Consider the following 22,485-nt stretch of genomic DNA (forward strand, 5'->3'; position numbering starts at 1 on the left):
GGAGGAAATTTTTGAAATTACATAAATTACATTGGCCATTTAAAGTTTCCATGATGTTTTTTCTTGTCCATTTATAATTTTTTAAAATGATATCCGTCATTTGACTGTTTGGCCGACGATCAGTGCAATGACAGCTGTTGGTCCATTATTCTAGGTCAGGTGGACTGATCGCCCTTTGTCTTTGATTGAAAAGTTCATTGAATTTAAAGGGGAACTCCGGATAAGAAAAACTTGTTTTCTATTAAAAGTACATTAAAAGTTATATAGATGTGTCTATACAATGTATTACTGTATCTGTACGGTTCTGCCACAATGGTAGCTGATAGAAATCCAGGAAGTGAAAAAAAAATAGCCCCTGTGCCAATTCACATTGTCTCCTGCTCCTGCTGCTATCCCACCTAGGAGACAAATCTTCCATGCCTCTGTCTCACATTGTGTGTGTTTGCTGATGATGCAGACAGGGGGCAGGGCGTGATGTCACAGGAGGCGTGGCTGGATAACCCAATCCCCTGAGTGATTCACCATCTCTGACCGAACAGAAGCAGCTGCTGCACTAATTTTACTGATTGTAATGGGTGGGTGCTGTGATGATCACATGAGGGAAAGCATTGCATTTTGGGAAATGCCAAACCAATAAGAACAGAAACACTAAGCAGAGCAAAAAAAAAAACCCCAAACAAATGGATTTTTGGTAGTTTCAAAACCGGGATAGACAGGTAAGTAATGCGTTACGCTTCTGCAGAAGTTTCATTTTTTAACCTCTACCTGGAGTTCCCCTTTAATAGTAAGGATGGTAAAAGGATGGTAAAAAAAACAACTGTGTAGAACTAAAAAATAACGTCTGTTTTTGGGGGTGGCATTTTTCTCTCCTCTATGGTGTTTTTGAGGCTCTGTGGCAGTTTTTCCAAAAACGCAGCATGCTGAGGGTGTGTTTTTTTTGGAGTTGTTGTTTTCTTTTTCTTGCAAACTGAGTCTTTTCTACCATAGACTTTGATCGGATTGTTCTGGTTGTCTCAGAAACTCCATTCCTCTACATTTGGCTTTTATTTTTCTTTTCTGGTGTTTTTGTCACCTTTTGTGGTGTAGCAGCTGGGTCATGTAATGGCACAGGAAAATAAAGTTCAGCATTCAAAAATGCCTCAACCACAAAAAAGATCATTCACAGATAGGCTATGTTCACACAACGGATGTTATTTAGTTGCCTGACCTCCCCTTATTGCGCTGACGGGTGTTTGCACATTATTCTAGTTTGGTTACTAATCAGCCGTTGGATGCGGCTTAATTGAAAAGTCCATTGAATTTAATAGCAAAAACGGAGACAGAATGGTGACAAAAGGAAAACTGTGTGTGAACTACAACGTCCGCTGTTTGCAAAAGACGTCCGAAAATAATGTTCATGTTCATTATTTTGACGTCCGCGGCAAAAAAAAAAACGTCCGTTTTTCAATGCATTGTGTGCCAATTTGCCAATGCAGTCAGTTAAATCTCTGCAAAAACTGGCTTTTTTTAAAATATGAAAATCAAACGCCTTTTCAATATTTTGGACGTTGTGTAAACATAGCCATAAAGTAAAAACACAAATTCATTGAAAAAATTCAATTGGAAGTTTTTCTGCAGTTTTTTTGGCACATCTCTTTGATATGGCAATGGTATGTTTTCAATGTATTTCTTTTTCTTTTTTTAACCCCTTCACATCCACAATACGGCTATATACATCCCTACTGCAGATGCCCCGTGCAGTAGGAACGTATATAAACGTGGCCATGAAGGGGTTTTAATGTGTGTGACATCGCATCAATGTGTTCGGTCCTGCACACATTAATGTCCCCTGAGCTGGAGGTAAGGACAGGCAGCCGCAGTCATGCACCTGTCTGTCATTAACCCCTTAAATGCAGAAGACTACAGCGATCTCCGCATTTAAGAAAATCAGTGACAAGATAAGCACCTGTCACTGACTGATTGGGACCCATAACTCCCGATTACTTGCAATAACAGGCGGAGGAGTTCTTCTTACCTCTGCCCTGTTGGATTGGCCATCTTCTCAGTCTGCACTCAGGCAATGACATAGCTTTGATCAGTATACGCAATCTAATGGTTGTATATTTAACTGTAAAAAAAAAAAAAGTAAAAGTTTAAATTATCTCCTTTCCCATTATAAATACAAAAATGTGTAAAAAGAAATAAATAATTAGACATATTATATATTGTAGCGTGTGGAATTGTATAATCTATTAAAATATAACAGTTTTCTTCCTGCACGCTGTAAACAAAAAAGAGTAAAAAAAAACAAAAAAACACCAGGATTGATTTTTTAAAATTACAGTATATCTCAGAAAAAAATTAAGTGGCCAAAAGTTTTCTTTTACACCAATATGACACCAATAAAATCTAGCACAAAAAATAAATATAATACTATAATATAAATATAATACTATATACTATAACACTAATACTAAATATAATATTATTTTAGGAAACTAGAAACTAGTACTAGAATGCTCATATTCTGGCATCAAATGTTTCACTATTGTTTGAATATCAGAATCCAATGTATCTTTTATACCCAGATATTCCCATTAGTAGGGGTCACGTCTAATTAACAGGTGTTATATTCCTGTAAGGGACATTCTAGCATGTAATAAATGTACCTGTTCATGCAATTTAAAGAATGGATAAAAAAAACTAACTGCTGCCTTGGAGAAATCGTATTCCTGTTGGATAGCGGCCCAGGAAGGCCCCATTACATGAATGCGAGACGTTCATTTGTCACACTATTCATTACCCAGTCACACCGTTCCTTAAGGCCCCATATTCACTGACTGCATGTTATCTCTATTTAGACATGAGCAGGAACAATTTATTATTAGGTGACATTTGCTGAAATTTATCAGGGAAAGTTAACTTGCTAAAGGTCTCCATGTTTTAGTGATGTATGTTGTCTCCAGGCAGTGTCCAGCTTCCTCGGGTGGTGAAATCTTCATCATTTATTCATTGTTGCATGCAAAATCCAACAATCTAATTACCTTCCTTTATTTACCAGGTGGGCGTCATTCAAAAAGTTTAACTCTGTTTCTGCTAGGGGTTTAAGAAGCTTGTAAGATATATTAACTCCTTCAAGACAGAGCAATTTGATGCACAAAAGTCCTCCCCGCCTTCTAAGAGCCATAGCGCTTTTATTTTTCTACCTACAGGGCTGGTTGGGGTCATTTTTTGCGCCATGATCTCAAGTTTTTATTAATATATTGGTGTAGCAGAAAAAATTTGATTGCTCTTTATGAATTCTTTTGTGATATATAATTCAATAAAATCTGCAATCCTGCTGCGTTTTTTTTTTTGTTTCCGTTTACGCTGTTCACCGTGCGGGAACAATAATGTTATATTTTAATAGATCGGACAATTCCACACGCTACGATATGTAATATGTTTATTTATTTATATTTATATATTTATAATGGGCAAGGGGGTACTTTAAACTTTTATTTGGAGGGTTTATTTAATACTTTTAAAAACTTTTTATTAAACTTTTTTTTTTTTTAAACACTTTTAACACTGTAAAAGATGCAATCATTAGATTGCATACACTGATCTATGCTATGCCACAGCATAGCATAGATTAGTGTTATCGGCGATCTATGTATAGAGCCTGCCTGAGAGCAGACTCTATACATAGATCGCGGATCCGACAGGACGGAGGTAAGAAGCCTACCCCCGCCGGTCGGCACATAGGATCAGGACCCCGGCTGCGGGGGTACCGATCACTCAGTGACAAATGCGGGATCTCAGCTGACTCTCATTACCTGCGATCTAGCAGATTGGCGCTTATTTACAGTTAATGATCGGGGCCACATAACAGGACCCTAAAGGCCCTATTACATGAAGCGATTATCTTTAGATCATCCAGGGAGCTCCCGTCGGCCCACCCTTCCCACACTTACCCGCTCACTGTCGGCACATGCAATAGTGCCAGTAGCAAGTGGGGAACGAGGAGCAAGCGAGCGCTGACCTGACAACTCCATGTAATAGGGGCTTAAGTGTATCAGATTTAAATGAGAGGTGGAATCTGATATTTTTTGCTAGGGGTGACTGAGCCAGTGTCACTTTACACCATGTTTGATAAATCTCCCCCCATGCCTCTTTAGTTAAGACTAGGAAACAATGGCCCAAAATGATCAAATTATGTATAAAACAAAATGGTGTAAACTGGCCTCAGCAACCAATCACAGCTTAGCCTTATTATTAACAGAGCTGTAAGCTGAGCTGTGATTGGTTACTATGGGCAGTATACACCAGTTTCTATTTTAAACACTGATAAATTTGGCCTATGCGTCTAAAATTCAAGTTTTTAGTGTCTTTTCAAGAAGGTAGATAGTGACCCCAAAAGGATATGAATGGGACACTTGGTTGGATCAGTTGTAGTGCTGGGCCAGCAATGGGAGTGAAATTCTTTTGCAGGTTACTATCACTAACAAACAGGCTTGAATAATCTGCTCTTATCCAGGGATTCTCAATATTTTTCCACTTAGGCCTTCCTAACACCCATCTATCAGAGTGCCACACCCATATGGTATAACTGTATACAACCACACAGTGAACATAATATCCCCTAGCAGCACCACACCAACACTCAAGTCAATAAAAACTCCTCTACCGGTAACAAACCAACATCACCGTGCAGCAGTCCTGTCCCCTTTACTACCCCTCTACCCTTCCCTACCTATCCTTCACGAATAGCATCACTGCCCCCTCAGCATCTCTTCTTATAGGAGCAGCACTCACCTTCTGGTTTGTAAGGCCATCAAAACCATGGATCAGATCTCTATCAGAACAATAAAACTTTCAAACTTCATATCGAAGTCCTGCCCTAACAATTTATGCCCTCGTCAGTTCCCCCATGTTTCAGCTTTCCATTACTTGTCTTATACACTTCTCTATTGCTGTATCCTTTTGTGTATGATTATGTGATTCTTCAGTTATTGTCTTTACGCCATGCCCGATAAAGGGGCCAGTCCTGTCGCCTCCATAGCTCGCATTTTATCATAATTTTTATGAAATTAGCCCATAAAATATATTAACTAAGGACTCGCGTATTTCCACTGGCTAACACCATACACAAAGGGGGGATCTATGAAGTCTTATATTAGGCCCCGCCCATTTTCCTCAGCAGTATTCACTAAGAGGTGCCCCCCAAGCTCCCCCAGCCCTCCCATCAGGCAAGCGGGGCTTACGAAGGCGTACGCCAAGGAGAAGAGTGAATCTGCACCTTCTCCCTGGCGTACGCCTCGGGCGTATGTTTCATAAATGTCCCCCAAAAGTTTTTTCTTTTATTGACTTGACAATAAAAGATTTGACAATGTCAAGATGACCCGGACAGTGTCAGAAAAGATCATCCCAGCCGGCACTGAATTAGAATGCGGGCTCATCTGTGCGCGCCCGCATCTGAATTCCCCGCTGCTCACAATGGAGCATGCGGTTGGAGCCGCACACTCCATTGTGTGAACTGACAGGGTTTTCTGTGGCCGCTATTCATTGAATAGCAACCGTAGAAAACTGACATGTCAGTTTCTTGCGACGCCACTAGGGATCCCGGACGGAGTGTATACCATGTGTATACACTCCGTCCGGTATTCCTTAGAATGCAGCACCACATAAGTTCTGTAGGAATCATGGCCGTTGTTACAACGGCCGTGATTACTACGGAACTTACGCAGTGGGAACATGGCCCAAGAGAGAGAACATTTGCACCCTCTAGAAAATGATAGCTGGTACTGTTTGCATTGCACGAGGCTGGCCGTGCATAATAATCCACAAATACCTGTATCGTTTCATAAATAAAATCAAATAAATTCAGCACGTTGTACATTTCATTCATATAAAAGAGACGTCAACATCCCGGAAGACAAGTCATTAAACAATCTTTTTTTCGAAACCTATAACTTTATTGCTATTGATTTATGTGCCAAAGTGTCATTGGATTGTGATGCGTCGGCTGTCAGCTGTTAATAAAACATTAGACTGATGATAAATGTTTTGTCGATGTAATTTATTCTAAGCCTTTATAGACATGGAAAGACTTGGGGAAGGTTGGGATTATCTTTCTGCACTCTGAGCATTCGGATTTGCTCATTAATCTCCTGCGCTTTTTTCCTGTTTGAGCAATGCATTCAATTTAAGGAGAAGACATTCATAAAGTTAATGTCAAAACAATGTGTTACCGGCACCGGCTATAATTACTCCGCACAGGTACAGACACTAAATTCTACGCACATTAAAAATTCAGCGCACTGTGTAGCAGGAAAGCATGCATGTAGTTTTTTTTTATAAAAAACTATATTGTAAAATATTTTATGGCACGGCCATTTATCTTCCAGGGTCGAGCGAGGAAGGACTCGTCCCGCTGTACAATCAGTAAACTGGAGAACACTTGTATAGCTCGAAACTCCGAAAAGGAATAAAGAGCTTTATTTATGGAAAGAGAATACAATCTCTTCAAACAGGCATTGTCATATGGAAAGTGTCAGTGTGTTATATAACGTACAAAAACGAAAGAACTGAACGGAAATAAAGTATGACTAAGATAGGTCGCCAAAGTGGGGATAGAGGCTTTAAAAAACAGTTCTCAGTCTAAGGGTTCTATTACATGGGGATCAATACTGTAAGTGAACGTCGATCTGCTAGATCGGTGCTCATTAACTGGGTCTATTACGTGTCCCGATAATCGTGTAGCAGGGGCTGCATGGACATTGTTACCGATGTCCTTGCAGCCCTTGCTTAAGCAGTATAAATTACCTATCTATGCTCCAGGGCTCCTCCTGCGGTCTGCTTCTTCCCATACTGCAGCTTCAGAGCTGAGCTGACAGGCCACTCAGCCAATCACTGGCCGTCCTGCTCTGGATCTACAGCGCATGGGACCGGGGAGGAAGCAGACCGCAAGAGGAGCCCTGGAGTGTGGATAAGTAATGTATACTGTTTGCAGAATCGTCAGCCACTGGCTGCGCATCACTATAACACGTAGCGAGCAATGCACCTAGAATTTCACTGCATTGAGTGATTTAACCGGCGACCGATAGGGTTATCTTTGGCTGGTCTCCCTGAGATCTGCAATCTGTTTCTCTGATGGCTTTACTAGGCATTGCTCCCACCTAGCCAGAATCCTGCTCCACACTGATGAGGGGCAACACCCTGAAACACCTGTCTGTGGATGGATACCTGGCCTTGGTTTTTCCCTTGTCATTACATTGACTTATAGGGCCACTTAATATGGTGGTTTTGGTGTTTTCCTTACAGGAGCCGCCCCCTTGGCTGGGTCCTTCCCGGAGGGATATCTGGCTAGTCCTGTGTTTCGAGACTCTTTATTGAGGCTCCACAGGCTCTTCTTTTGCATATTCATGTTTCCCAGTGAGCAATGCACCTAGGATTTCACTGCATTCAGCGCTTTAACCGGCAGTGTAATTGTTTGGCTGGTCTCCCTGAGATCATCGATCTGTTTCTCTTATAACACGTAGCGATGCACGGACAGCGGCTGATGGTTTTAGGTTTGGGCCTAAAGCAACGATTACCCAATTATCATTGATAATTGGCCAAATCGGGCGGAGTAACCTGTGGTTTCCAGGGTACTTTATTGCCAGGTTGTCCACAATTTCCGGTAATTTTAATTCTATAAAATCGCCAAACTTAATTATGGGCCTCCTCTGGAAGAGACATGCTATTCCTAGAGATACAATCAAATCCAGTTTTCTTACCTTTGACAAGCACTATAAGTGCGGGATCTTCAAGCATTAAAGGGCAACTTTGCTGTTTATGTTTTTTCCTTAATTAACACACATTACAGAGTTATATAACTTTGTAATGTATGTTAATTATCTATCCCCCGCCTCCCCCCCCCCCACCGGCAATATACGTACTGCCCGAAGGCCCCAAGCCATTTGAAGCCCATCCCCTTGGGAACTCCATTAGTATAGGGTCTTCCTTTTTTTCAGTGACACACAGTATCACTAAAATACTTGAAATTTAAAATTTTTGCCCCTCCCCCCTCACCATTAAGGTTGTTTTTAGATACATAATCATACTGGATCAGCAGTAGAAGCTGTGGTTTGGGTTATTGGTGGCCTTCTTTTGTTTTTATTATTTTAATTTGTTTCTTTTATATTTTCATTTCTCCATATTAAGAGATGTGACATTTTATATACTAAAGACTAGCGGGGAGTCTGTATGCCGTGAAGGATGCGAATCCACAATGTGAGTGACAACAGAGACTGTATAATAATAATATTCATCTCCATTCAAAACTGTAAAATGCAGAAAATTATAACACAACCTGTCGGAGTTCTTGTCTAACTTTGTTATAGAAGTGTTGACCTTGTTAAACCTTTGCCAGCATTTCTCTATAATAAGAACAGTCAATGCATGTCAAGTGCCTCACTAACATATGATATATTGAGTTAAGATTGCTTTATAGCACGGCCTGGCCCAACAAGCTACTATATAACGCTACTTTATAACGCTAACTATATAACGCTACTATATAAAGCTACTATATAAAGCTACTATATAAAGCTACTATATAACGCTAACTATATAATGGTAACTATATAACGCTACTATATAACGCTACTATATAACGCTACTATATAACGCTACTATATAACGCTACTTATATAACGCTACTATATAACGCTAACTATATAATGGTAACTATATAAAGCTACTATATAACGCTACTATATAACGCTACTATATAACGCTACTATATAACGCTACTTATATAACGCTACTATATAACGCTACTTATATAAACATTTGTTGAAAAGTTTCATTAATTCCATTTCACACACCTCCCTTTCTGTAAAGCATCACCTCATATAATCTTAGGGAAATCTGATGTATTTTTTACTTACATGTATATTGTGTTTTGTGTTAAACCAGACTCAGGCAAGTGTCACATGACCATAATATGGCCACATTTCACCATTAGCCTTAAAGCGACTTTGTACCCACAATCTGACCCCTCCAAACCGCTTGTACCTTCGGATAGCTGCTTTTAATCCAAGATCTGTCCTGGGGTCCGTTTGGCAGGTGATGCAGTTATTGTCCTAAAAAACAACTTTTAAACTGGCAGCCCCGTGCCCAACGGCCGGGGCTTAGATTGTGTATGCATTAGGCTGGCACAACCTCTCTGTCCCTCCTCTCCGCTCCTCCTCATCATTAGGAATGCTCCAGGCAGATTGTCTCCTATTCCCCACCTGTTTAGCCCAGCACGTGGGCTGGATCATTAAGGCACCTGCGCAATGTTGAGACAGGAGAAAATGTTCTAGGGGCATTCCTAATGATGAGGAGGGTGGGGAGGAGGGCGGTGCAAAGTTAGGGCACAGATACTCCCGTTTGGCACCGGGCTTCAAGTTTAAAAGTTGTTTTTTAGGACAATAACTGCATCACCTGCTGAACGGACCCCCAGGACAGACCTTGGATTAAAAGCAGCTATCGGAAGGTACAAGTGGTTTGGGGGGGGGGTCAGATTGTGGGTACAGAGTCACTTTAATGCACCAACAATCAAGTTAACAAACTTAAATAATTATAGAATTAATTGGCAAATTAATTACAGTTAATTTTATATTTGGAGATGAAACTGGCTTTACTCATTTGAAATATGTTATATAATACTAACTAAGTACATACATTCTACATTCAAGTTTTAAAGTAGTTCAGCAAAATAAATAAATAAATAAATAAATCTTTCAAATCAACTGGTGCCAGAAAGTTCCAGAAATTTGTAATTTACTTCTAAAAAAAATTCCAGGCCTCTAGTACTTATCAGCTGCTGTATGTTCTGCAGGAAGTCTGGAGAGCAGGAGAGGTTTTCTATAGGGATTTGCTACTACTCTGGACAGTTCCTGACATGGACAGAGGTGGCTGCAGAGAGCACTGTGTCAGAATACACTGGAGAGAATACACCACTTCCTGCAGGACATTCAGCAGATGATAAGTTTAGGAAGAATTGAGGTTTTGTTTTTTTTTACTAAAAGTAAAATAAAAATTTCTGGCACCAGTTTATTTAAAAGAATTTTTTTTTTGGCAAACTACCTCTTTAATATGCACATAATGCTACAAAGTTCAGAAACACACTAACTGACGAAAAAGAAAGCACCAAGAAGTTGGAATCAAGGCTCCAGCACCTTGTTAGGCTGCCTCTAGACTGGATACAAGATGAGATGCAGCTGAGCATGGAGACGTGCAGGTTTCATGCAGCAAATTGTGTTACGTTTGTTCATGCAGTCACCTGGTGTGAACTGGGCCTGGTTTTTGCATTTATCTGACACACCCGACTGCTTCTCTGCATGTGGCAATGCAGGAGTTAACCAGAGCCCTGCAAAGATCTGATTACTGCAGCTGAGCAGGCTTTTTTGACTGACTTGTTCCTCTGCCTGTCAGGAGCCTGGGAGATCAGAGCGCCGATCCAATGAGGATCCGGACCGGGCTCTTGGTCAGCATAAAACTAAGCTGAAGGAGTTTCTCAGAGCTGGCTATTAGGTTAATATCCTGGTCCCATCTCCCCTGTGTCTATTTTTGCGATTCCCTTCTTAACTCCCTCTGTTTGCTCGACTTGTTATCTGACCTCCTGTCTGACCTTTGACTACCCGATTGTTTGCTGACTTTGTACTTCGTTGCTCGTTTGGTTCTGACTTGGCTAGTTTTACTATCCGATATTGTGTTTTGTCTGTCTTGTTGTGTGTTCCACATACTCAGTATAGGGAACGTCTTCGTGGTTGTCCGTGGCCGCAGGAAGTCCTATACATATCACTGAGCCGCTAATCACTACTACTAGGAGTGACCATCTGTCATATGCGATGGCTCCCTAGATCACCATACCAGCGGCTAGGGCAGCGTGTCCCTCCACAGTAACAGCAGGGTTGACGTGATCACCATGAGGCTTCCATACTTGACACGGACCATCATCTGATTATACACAGAACATGGATTTAAGTCAATCAGTCTGGTACATGACACCAAAGGTGATGGTGGCTGGTGGCTGGTTACCAATGGCCAATGGCAGGACGTGTAATTGGGGCCATAAAACCAAATCGCCTTCTGCTAAGTGTTTGAAAATGGTTTGGGTAGAGACAGAGGTTTAATAGAGGTAGCACCTGTGTCTGAATAGTGGACAAGGAAACAGTGGAAGCGTCTCATGCTTGTTAGCGGATCACACAATCCTATCTACCGGTGGACTTACTGGGCTACCCAGAGCCCGTTTGCCATGTGTGCATTTCTTTATGTAACCACTGTTCCCGACACCTTCTAATTGCTTGGCACAGCCAAACATTCATGTGTTCTGAATGAAGAGCGAAAGAGAAAGCTACTACTAGACAGCAAGTGTAGCAGTTTATCTCTCTGAGAACTAAAGGGTTGGGCAGTTGAAACCCGCATTCTATGCCAGATAGAGTCAAGAGGTTCCCTACACTGTTGACAATTGGGCAGTCCTGCTGAAGTCATCAGGTTTTGATGATTTTTGAACACATAAATCACATAGGGAGAGATTTATTAAACATGTGCCCCTGTGTACGCCAGGGAGAGGGTGCAGATTCTCCCCTTCTCCCTGGCATACGCCTGCCATATCTGGGGGCGTGGCAAGACAAGGAGGAGGCGTGGTCTCACTCCAAGCCTCCTCCCACAGGCGTAAATAATGGCAGGTGTAGATTTCTGCGCCCGCCGTATGGCAGTCGCAGGTCAGGCTGGATTTACTTAGAGGCGTGGAATAATTGAGGGGCGGGGAATAATTTAAGACCAGTGTATGAGTAGGCAGGTTTTCATAAATGTCCCCATAGTGTATTTACTACAGGGTGGTCCAAAAGTAGGTTCATAACCCGATTACACATACTGTACTGTCCACCTATTTTTGGTCCTCTGGAACGGCTGTATAGAGACTTATCCTGTACACGGCAGACCCAACTTCCATGGAAACCCATACAAAGTCCAGTGACTGACAATAGGGTGAGACCCAGCGATCCTTTACAAGCAGTCCTCATGATTTGATCATGGCATGTAATGAGTTAAACTGCCTGGCACATAGTGGGGGAACCCGGCATGGGAGAGATGTGCTGAGCTGCTAGGCTGTCACCATAAAAAGGCAGTCGCCAAGCATAGAGCCCATTAGACACTGCCATAAAAACATGGAGGAGTGGTCACTAAGGAGTAAGATTGTACATTCTGCAAATACAATCCACATGCATGCATCCCATGATAGAGAAAGCCAGATAACATTCATAGCCACATCTGTAAGATGCCCATGACCAGTGTAACTCAATACTGAAAGTTTTAGATGGTCTACACTGGTGTCTATCACATTCAAAAAATTCAAGTTCCACCAGTTCACTAACAGCAATACCAACAAATAGTGATAAGAGGAGCCATACAATGAGAGTGTCATGAATGGCAGGTGAAGACAAGACACGGGACAGTGGGCCCTGAATCTGATCCCACCCACTGACACCTGCCTACTTGCCTCGGACGACCCTAAGCGGTCGCGGACAACCACGAAGACAGTCACTATGCTGTATACGTGCAAAACATAAAACGCAGACAGACAGACAAACACAATGCGGGGAGTCAACTAGCCAAGTCAGAAAGCGAACGAGCAGCAAAGTACCAAATCAGAAAGACACGGGAAGTCAGGGGACAGGCAAAGGTCAGATTCCAGGCAAGACAATAGAGAAAGGGTATGGCAGAATACAGGGGACTGGGGAGCTGGGATCAGAAACAACTAATAGCCAGCGACGTGAGCTGGTTAGTGAGAATACTTATACTGGGTCAGGAGGCCGGACCAGCACACCATTGGTCCGACCTCCTGATCCCAAACACACAGCAGCTGGCATGCTGCGGACCGAGTGGGGAAGCGATCCGCCCCTCAGCCCGAGCATAATGCTGAGTCCTAGCGCCGACCGACGGAGCCGGGACTGAAGATGACGCCGCAGGAGCCATGGCAGGTGAGTTCTTCACATTACCCCTCCCTTTATGAGGGGCCTCAGGACCCTTATCAAAAGGACCCGGCTTGAAAGGGTTACATGAATGATATTGCTGAACAAGGCGAGGCGCATGCATGTCCCTACTTGCGAACCAAGTGCGTTCTTCGGGGCCAAATCCTCTCCAATGAACCAGATACTGCAAGGAATTCTGGACCCAACGAGAATCCAGAATTCTCTCCACCTCGTACTCCAGCTCCCCTTGGATGACCAAGGGAGCAGGGAGAACAGATGGTAACACCGGATTAACATATTTTTTTAACAGTGATTTATGGAACACATCATGGATCTTCATACTCTTAGGCAATTGTAATTTAAAAGAAACAGGATTGATGATCTTAAGAATTACATAGGGACCGATGAACTTCGGTGACAGTTTACTGGATGGGGTTCTTAATTTTAGATTTCTGGTAGAGAGCCATACCTTATCCCCCACCTTGTATTCTGGGCCAGATATGCGTCTTTTATCCGATTGTTTTTTAGAACTTTCTTGGGCTTTAACCAGGTTCTGCAGAGCCTGGGCCCAAACTGTGCACAGTTTTTTGTAAATCCTTTTGGCGGATGGGTTAATTGACTCAGCGGCATGAACGGAAGAGCATCTAGGATTAAATCCGAAATTGCAAAAAAATGGCGACATCTTGAGAGATTGATTCTCTCGATTATTCAGGGCAAATTCAGCTAAAGGTAAATATTCCTTCCATTTGTCTTGAGAACCTGCAATAAAACATCTCAAAAATTGTTCCAATGACTGATTTACCCTCTCAGTTTGTCCGTTAGACTGAGGATGAAAAGCGGAGGAAAAAGACAAAGATATACCTAGACGACTACAGAATTCTCTCCAGAATTTAGATACAAACTGTACCCCCTATCAGAAACAATATTTTCGGGAACCCCATGCAGGGGCAGAATATGATTAATAAACAGAGAAGCCAAGCTACGTGCAGTAGGGAGTTTACTAAGAGGGGTAAGGTGACACATTTTAGAAAATCTATCGATGACCACCCAAATCACTGTCTTACCCTTGGAGAGTGGTAGGTCAATAATGAAGTCCATAGAGATATGGGTCCAGGGTCGAGTAGGCACTGGCAAAGGTTGAAGGAGTCCTTCTGGCAATCTACGAGACACCTTTGACCTAGCACAGGTCTCACATGCTTCCACAAATAATTTCGTATCTGTGGCCAAAGATGGCCACCAAAATGACGAGCTAAAAGATACCTAGTTCCAGCAATGCCTGGATGACCCGCTAACACAGAGCAATGAATCTCTTCAAGAACTTTTAGACGAAGATTGGGGGAAACGAAGAGTCTGTCTTCTGGGGTGTCCCTAGGAGCCATAGCTTGTGAGTCTACTACTTGGGCAGCCAGATCGGGCTGCAATATGGCTACCACCACCCCGGGGGATAAGATGGTTTCAGTATTCTTTGTGGGAGTGTTACTGATGTCAAAACTTTTGCTTTTACATTCTTGGAGCCAGGCCTGAAGGTTATCTCAAAATCAAATTGTGTGAAAAAAAGAGCCCACTTGGCCTGCCGGGGAGTAAGACTTTTAGCTTTATCTAGATAAACAAGATTTTTGTGATCAGTCAAAACCTTAATTTTGTGCCTAGCTCCTTCTAAAAAATGCCTCCATTCGTCAAAGGCCCATTTTATGGCAAGAAGTTCTCTATTGCCTATATCGTAGTTACATTCAGCTCTAGAGAACTTCCGAGAGAAATAGGCTACGGGTTTGAGATTGGTGAGCGTCTCTGACCCCTGTGAGAGAACAGCTCCCACTCCCACCTCTGAGGCATCTACCTCAACAATGAACGGTAGTTCGAAGTCTGGTTGAATCAACCCTGGAGCGACAGAAAAACATTTTTTAAGTTTGTCAAATGCCAGAACAGCTTCAGGAGTCCAGTTTACCAAATCAGCTCCTTGCCTGGTCATGTCAGTAAGAGGTTTGGCAATTACGGAAAAATCTTTAATAAACTTTCTATAATAATTAGCGAACCCCAAAAATCTTTGTAAAGCTTTAAGACTGTTAGGGCGCTCCCAGTTTTCAATGGCCGTTACTTTAAGCGGATCCATTTCAAAAGAATTGGAGGTGATTTTGTATCCCAAAAATGAAACCTCCTGAACACCGAACTGGCACTTCGACAACTTAGCAAACAATTGATTTAACCGCAGTAGTTCCATAACCTTACGAACATGGTATATGTGTGAAGACCAATCAGGAGGGAAAATTAATATATCGTCCAAGTATACCACCAAGAAACGACCCAGATAATCACAAAAAATATCATTGACAAAATGTTGGAATACTGCAGGCGCATTGCATAGCCCAAAGGGCATCACAAGATATTCAAAGTGTCCCTCAGGGGTATTAAAGGCGGTCTTCCACTCATCCCCTTCCTTTATACTGATCAGATTATAGGCTCCACGCAGATCAATCTTAGAGAACCATTGAGCCCCCACAATCTGATTAAATAAATCCAGAATTAATGGAAGAGGATGTTGGTTTTTTATAGTGATTTTATTCAATTCTCGATAGTCTATGCAAGGACGTAGACCGCCATCTTTTTTACCAACAAAGAAAAACCCTGCCCCTAGTGGAGAGCAGGAAGGACGAATGTGACCTTTGCGTAAACTATCTTTGATATATTCACGCATCGCCTCCCTTTCTGGTCTAGACAAATTAAATATAAGACCCTTAGGATATTTAGACTCAGGAATTAAATCAATGGCACAATCGTATGGACGATGAGGAGGTAACTCGTCCACTGATTTTTCGTCAAATACATCAATAAAATCCAATAAGAATTCCGGGATCTCCTTTTCCAAGGAGGAACATTCAGTTAGATGCAAAGAAATACAATGAGAAGCATATCTCGGTCCCCATTGAATGAGTTCCCTGTTTGACCAATCAAACACTGGGTTATGCTGGGTCAACCAGGGCAACCCCAAAATAATGTCGGATGACAAGTTATCCATAATCAAAAAATCAAGAAACTCAGAATGGATAGAGCCTATTTTTACCTTGAGGTGAGGAGTGATATACCTCACCTTACCTTGCGCCAGTGGTGTAAAATCAGCCCCAGTGATACTCAGCGGGCACTTAAGCTGAAGTGGGCATACCCCAAGACTGGACCAAAAACCAGAATTAATAAAATTAGCGGATGCCCCAGAATCAATATGGGCTAACCACGAAATACTCTTTTCTCCTAAGGAAAGTGCAATAGGCACCATCAATTTATTCTTTTTATCGAGCGGTACCTGTGCGCCTGAGTGACCCCCTCGATAGTCACTCAGGCGCTGGAGTTTTCCGGCGGTGATCCCATTCTGGAAGTACACTCCCAAATACGATGTCCAGATTTGCCACAGTATAGACACAGATTATGCTGCAGTCGATAGGCGGGTCTTGTCTTAGCATCGGTGGCTCCAATCTGCATAGGCTCTTCTTGGGGTAACGACAGAGAAGAAGAAGGTTTAGGAGGAGAGAAAACAGAGGGAAAGACCCTCGGAAAGACCTACACGGAATTGATACCGTAGTGCAGAGTCATTCCAACCGGATGGAATACACCATTGGCGAAATTCAGCGCAATAGTCCTCTACTGGTCTCTTTCCCTGTTGTAACGAGGTCAATTGGCGCTCGGCCACTGCGGTCCTATCAGGGTCGTCATACAGCAGGCCGAGAGCTGAAAAAAAATAGTCCACAGAACTTAACTCAATGGCGTTGGGAGGTAGGGAAAATGCCCATTCTTGTGGGGGACCTTGCAGAAGGGACATTATAATTCCCACCTTTTGGCTTTCGTCCCCAGAAGAGCGTGGACGCAACCGAAAAAATAATTTACACCCCTCTTTGAAGACCCTAAAATCCTTTCTATCCCCCTTAAATTTCTCCGGGAGCTGTACTGGTGGTTCGGGAGGTGCGGGGGTCGTCATAGTCACCTGACGTGGAGCAGCCTCCTGTTCCTGAACACGTTCCGCAAGACCCTGCACCAACGTGTTCAGGTTTTGCATCTGCTCCACCAATCCCTTAATGGGATTCATGATAACCCTCGGGAGACATATAAAAATTATTTTAGGGCTGGCTATTCTGTCATGAATGGCAGGTGAAGACAAGACACGGGACAGTGGGCCCTGAATCTGATCCCACCCACTGACACCTGCCTACTTGCCTCGGACGACCCTAAGCGGTCACGGACAACCACGAAGACAGTCCCTATGCTGTATACGTGCAAAACATAAAACGCAGACAGACAAACACAATGCGGGGAGTCAACTAGCCAAGTCAGAAACCGAACGAGCAGCGAAGTACCAAATCAGAAAGACACGGGAAGTCAGGGGACAGGCAAAGGTCAGATTCCAGGCAAGACAATAGAGAAAGGGTATGGCAGAATACAGGGGACTGGGGAGCTGGGATCAGAAACAACTAATAGCCAGCGACGTGAGCTGGTTAGTGAGAATACTTATACTGGGTCAGGAGGCCGGACCAGCACACCATTGGTCCGACCTCCTGATCCCAAACACACAGCAGCTGGCATGCTGCGGACCGAGTGGGGAAGCGATACGCCCCTCAGCCCGAGCATAATGCCATTCAGTGCAGAGTCTGGGCGGCCGCCGTGAGTGACTCGGAGCCGCGGCGTCCCTGGTAACCAGGGACGCCGTCGGGTCTCCGTGACGTCACCCGGCTAGGGCGGCCGCGTCGGCGCTGAGTCCTAGCGCCGACCGACGGAGCCGGGACTGAAGATGACGCCGTAGGAGCCATGGCAGGTGAGTTCTTAACAGAGAGCCTATGGAGTTCTAACTCCTTGAAGTGCGCCTGAAATACTCTCTAAGTGCTCTTCACAATTTTTAACCATGCACTTTAAAATCAAATCCTTGTGAGAGTCTTCACACCTCCTCTAGTATCACGTAGTATAAATATTTATTCACTGAAGTTTTCAAGTACGAGAAATTTTATTTTCAAAAGAGGTAATTCACACCCGCACTGTGTACTGTCTCCAAATCCCCCGTGCCAGCCCTAGTATATAGTTTTATATGTTTGCCCTATTCCTATAGGTTTATGTTTAGTAACAATATACGGTGGTCCCTCAAGATACAACGTGGTCCCTCAAGATACAACACCCCTTCGCACATGATAACCCCTTCACGTCAGCAATACATATATGCGTTCCTGACTCCAGGGGCTTTAGATGTGCGCAGGACTGCTGCAGTGTTAGTGGCCCTGCACACATCAGTGTGTCCGGAGCCGAGGATAATGACAGGCAGCTGCGATCCCGCAGCTACCTTTCATTAACCCCTTGAACGCTGCGATCTATAGCAATCGAGGCGTTTAAGGAAGTCAGTGAAAGGTTAAAGCATTTTGAACTGATGGGCGGTAATAAGACACCTACCTCCATCCTTGAATCGGTGTTCTGTAGAGAGGGTCTGCTCTCAGGCAGACTCTATGTACAGATCGTCGATAGTACTGAGTTCTGATCTATGCTATGGCACAGCATTCATAAGAATGTGCAATCCTATTATTGCATGTTTAACTGTAAAATAAAAGTGTAAAAAAAAAAGGGTAATAAAAGTTTTTAAAACTATTAAAAAACACTTACCCAATATAAGTTTAAAATAACCCCTTGCCCATTATAAAAATATACAAAAATAAATAAACATATTACATATCGTAACATGCAGAATTGTTCGATTTTTAAAATACAGTATAACATTATTGTTACTGCATCCGCATGGTGAACGGTGTGAACAAAAAAAAAAAAAAAAAAAAACACCAGCATTGCTGATTTTTCTTTAAATTAAATGTCAGAAAAAAATTAATAAAAAGCAATCCTAATTTTTATTTTACACCAATATGATACTAATAAAAACAAGAGATCATGGCGCAAAAAATGACACCTCAACCAGCCCTGTAGGTGGAAAAATAAAAGCAGAAGGCGGGGAGGAACATTGCATTAATTTGGCCCGGCATCAATGACCTCGAACATGAAGGGGTTAATTGGTTTCAGGAAAACCATTGTATGTTGATAATATTGTAACCTGAGTCCATTGTAAGTTGGGGGACCAATGTATATTAAATTGCTGATTTTGAGGTGAAATGTGCATGCAGCGTAACCTCCTGTCTCTGAGACGGCTGCGTTTATCTGAGAGACACATGAACTAATAGACCAGCGAGCGGCTTGTTCTCTCTGCAGCACCATCATGGGATTTATTTATGTGTAACGCCAGCATTTTCATCACCAGACAAACTCACAGTGGATAAACTTCTCTGACAGATTTATGTACTCTGGATATCTGGCTCTTCCTTACAGCTGATGCTTCTCCCATTTTAGAGAAGTGACAGGAAATTTTCTTACATGAACAGAAACCCTGGAAGAAAAATACATGGCCTACATTGCTTTTTAATGTACTTTCTAATGTATGGCCTGCGCTATAATGTATGGCCTGCGCTATAATGTATGGCCGACAGCTAAGGAATGGCGGGAGCGGCCATGCTTCCAGATACAATTATATTGCATGGTTTCATCATTCTTAGCCTCTATAACAGCTTAAAGCAAATTAGTAAAACAAAAAAAAAAAAGTTGCCATTAATTACATAAATAGGAGCATCAATATGGATAGAATAAAAAAAAAAAAAAAACAACAACATGTGGTCAAGTATAGTATCCTAGTAAGGTCAAGTAATTTTTTTTCTTATACCTTATACTATCTGCATTGCCCTTTGTTGGAGGGGTTCATGAAGTTACAAAAAGCTGACTCTATTCTGCAGTGTGATTAGGACTAAAGTATGCAATATAAATACGTTTATTACATTATTCTGCCTTTTAAAATGTCTTTTTTTTACGTATTTACAAAGAGTTTAAAGGGAATCTGTCACTAGGTTTATTCTACCATCAATGAGGGCAGCATAACCTAGTGACAGAAATGCTGAACAGATTGGTGTATTACACACATCATTTTGCTCAGCCGTTCTCCTAATATGCAGGAGAATAGGATTCTTGCCACACCCCTCCCCCAGCCCTCCAGCTGCTGATTGACAGTTGATTACCTATACACAGCATGGATAGATAACTGCAAATCAGCAGCTAGTGGGCAGCGTTTTTTGATTCTCATGAATATCCAGGACTACTGGGCTCATGCACATAATGGAGAAGACTACTTATTGTCCAGGAGGAGATCTCTGGATCAGCTGCACAGAACACTGTAAGTGATACATCATTCTGTTCAGCTTATCTGTCACTATTTTATGCTACCGTTAGAAAAGACACCACAAACCTATTGACAGAATCTCTTTAAGCCTATGTAGGAACCTGTGACTGGCTATGTGTTACTGTCCATGGTCCTGGATGCTACGGTACTTGGCTTTGTAGTCCATAGGTGTGCACTGGGATCCCTAGATGAAGAAAATAAAATGGTGCTGATTTTCAACCCACAACTTGGAAGAGGAGTTCTTGACTAACCTAACATGCAGGTTTCATGCCAAAAGCTGTTTCTTTTGCTGCCTGAAAAACTGATTAACATATGATAATTGTATTTTGCCATGGGCGGCAACTCTTGCATGAGCCAACAGCAGAAGACATTGTCCACAAAGCACTAGTGACCATTGTGCCAAGCAGATTGTGGAACAATACAATGGTCTCTGGCAAGCTAGAATAGATTTTTTTTTTATGTTTGTAAAGTCTTCTGTAGGGTGTTTTGCTGTTACCCTTGTGTTCTTTCTCATCATTTCCAAGATGTCAGTTGGACCTTGAAGTGATCTTAAAGTGTACCTATCCTTATAACTTTCAAAATCTAAATCAACAGTGTATGTGAAATAAAGCATGTCTGCAATATAAATTCATTATTATTTATTATTATTTATTTTTGTTATTATGCTGTGAAACAAATCTATGCTTACCAGAAACCCAGGTCCAGTCTCCTGAAGGCAGCTATATAACAGCTATACTTACCTGTATCCAGGTACAGTCTCTTTAAGGCTGCTATATAACAGCTATACTTATTGTATCCAGGTCTAGTCTCCTGAAGGTGGCTATATAACAGCTATACTTACTGTATCCAGGTCCAGTCTCCTGAAGGCAGCTATATAACAGCTATACTTACTGTATCCAGGTCCAGTCTCCTGAAGACTGCTATATAACAGCTATACTTACCTGTATCCAGGTACAGTCTCTTTAAGGCTGCTATATAACAGCTATTCTTACTGTATCCAGGTCCAGTTCCCTGAAGACTGCTATATAACAGCTATACTTACTGTATCCAGGTCCAGTCTCCTAAAGGCTGCTATATAACAGCTATACTTACTGTATCCAGGTTCAGTCTCCTGTAGGCAGCTATATAACAGCTATACTTACTGTATCCGGGCCCAGTCTCCTGAAGGCTGCTATATAACAGCTATACTTACTGTATCCAGGTCCAGATAGTTTTCCTAATCATGGACCCATAGCCTTTTCTAAATACTTGCATCTATAACGCATCTTGTGAGTTTTTCTTGTTGTTTGCTTTAAGGCATGGTTCATATTAACCAGTCATTTCATCATGTCTATCTGCTCTGGAGCTCACAATTTCATTTTTCTATCTCAAACACACACAAACTGAAACTAAAGGGACTTTTACATGGCACATTATTATGTAACAAATTATGAGCACATATATGAGAATATACAGATGCTGTGCATACATTGCCCTCGGTTCAAGTTGGTGGACCAGGATCTGAAAATAACAAGGGCCCTGTGTTGTTCATGTAGATTTGTGTATATATTGTATACTTACACATACCTCCTACTGTCCTATGAATCTTAACTACTTCTGCAAAGTTTAAATTTCCCTTTAAGACAAAGAAGTTCTCCTTAAAGGGAATGTGTCATCAGAAAATGTCTTATTGTATAAATAATACCTTTATTTTAAATATATTTTTTAAAGACTTTTTGTTGAAATTTTTTCTAATTTTCCATTTTTTTATCTATATTTTAAAATAATCCTGGGATCTTACAGTTTTTATTATCACCCCCGAGGCTTAAACTAAGCTGAGACTTCCTGTTGTGTCTGTGGAGATAAGAGGAGGCTGCTGTAAAGTGATCTGTCCAGCATTCCAGCACCACGTGACACCAGTAGATAGAGGAGACAATAGAAGCTCCAGTGGAATGACATTGTAAAAGATCACAAAGCACGCTCAGTAATGATTCAAATTCTCAAGGGGGCAGAGTCTATCTTTTGTAGTCTATGTCCATGAGTCTTGTTGTAAAGCATGTCACTAAGTGCTGTTAAAAACATCTCATTCAAGATGTCCGCCCCCATAACAATGTACAAAAAGTGAAATAAAAAAATGACAAATAAAAACCGATTAGTATAAAAGAACAAGTTTTAGTTTCTAACTGTAATCAGTAAAAGAAAATGTAGGTGACACATTCCCTTTAAGGATTATTTCCACTTATCTCCACATGTTCATTTCATTTATTTAATTTAATCTTACTTTTAATCTCACTTGTAACAATATTT

This window comes from Dendropsophus ebraccatus, chromosome 7 (assembly GCF_027789765.1).
Source record: "Dendropsophus ebraccatus isolate aDenEbr1 chromosome 7, aDenEbr1.pat, whole genome shotgun sequence".
In the NCBI taxonomy this organism is placed as follows: Eukaryota; Metazoa; Chordata; class Amphibia; order Anura; family Hylidae; genus Dendropsophus; species Dendropsophus ebraccatus.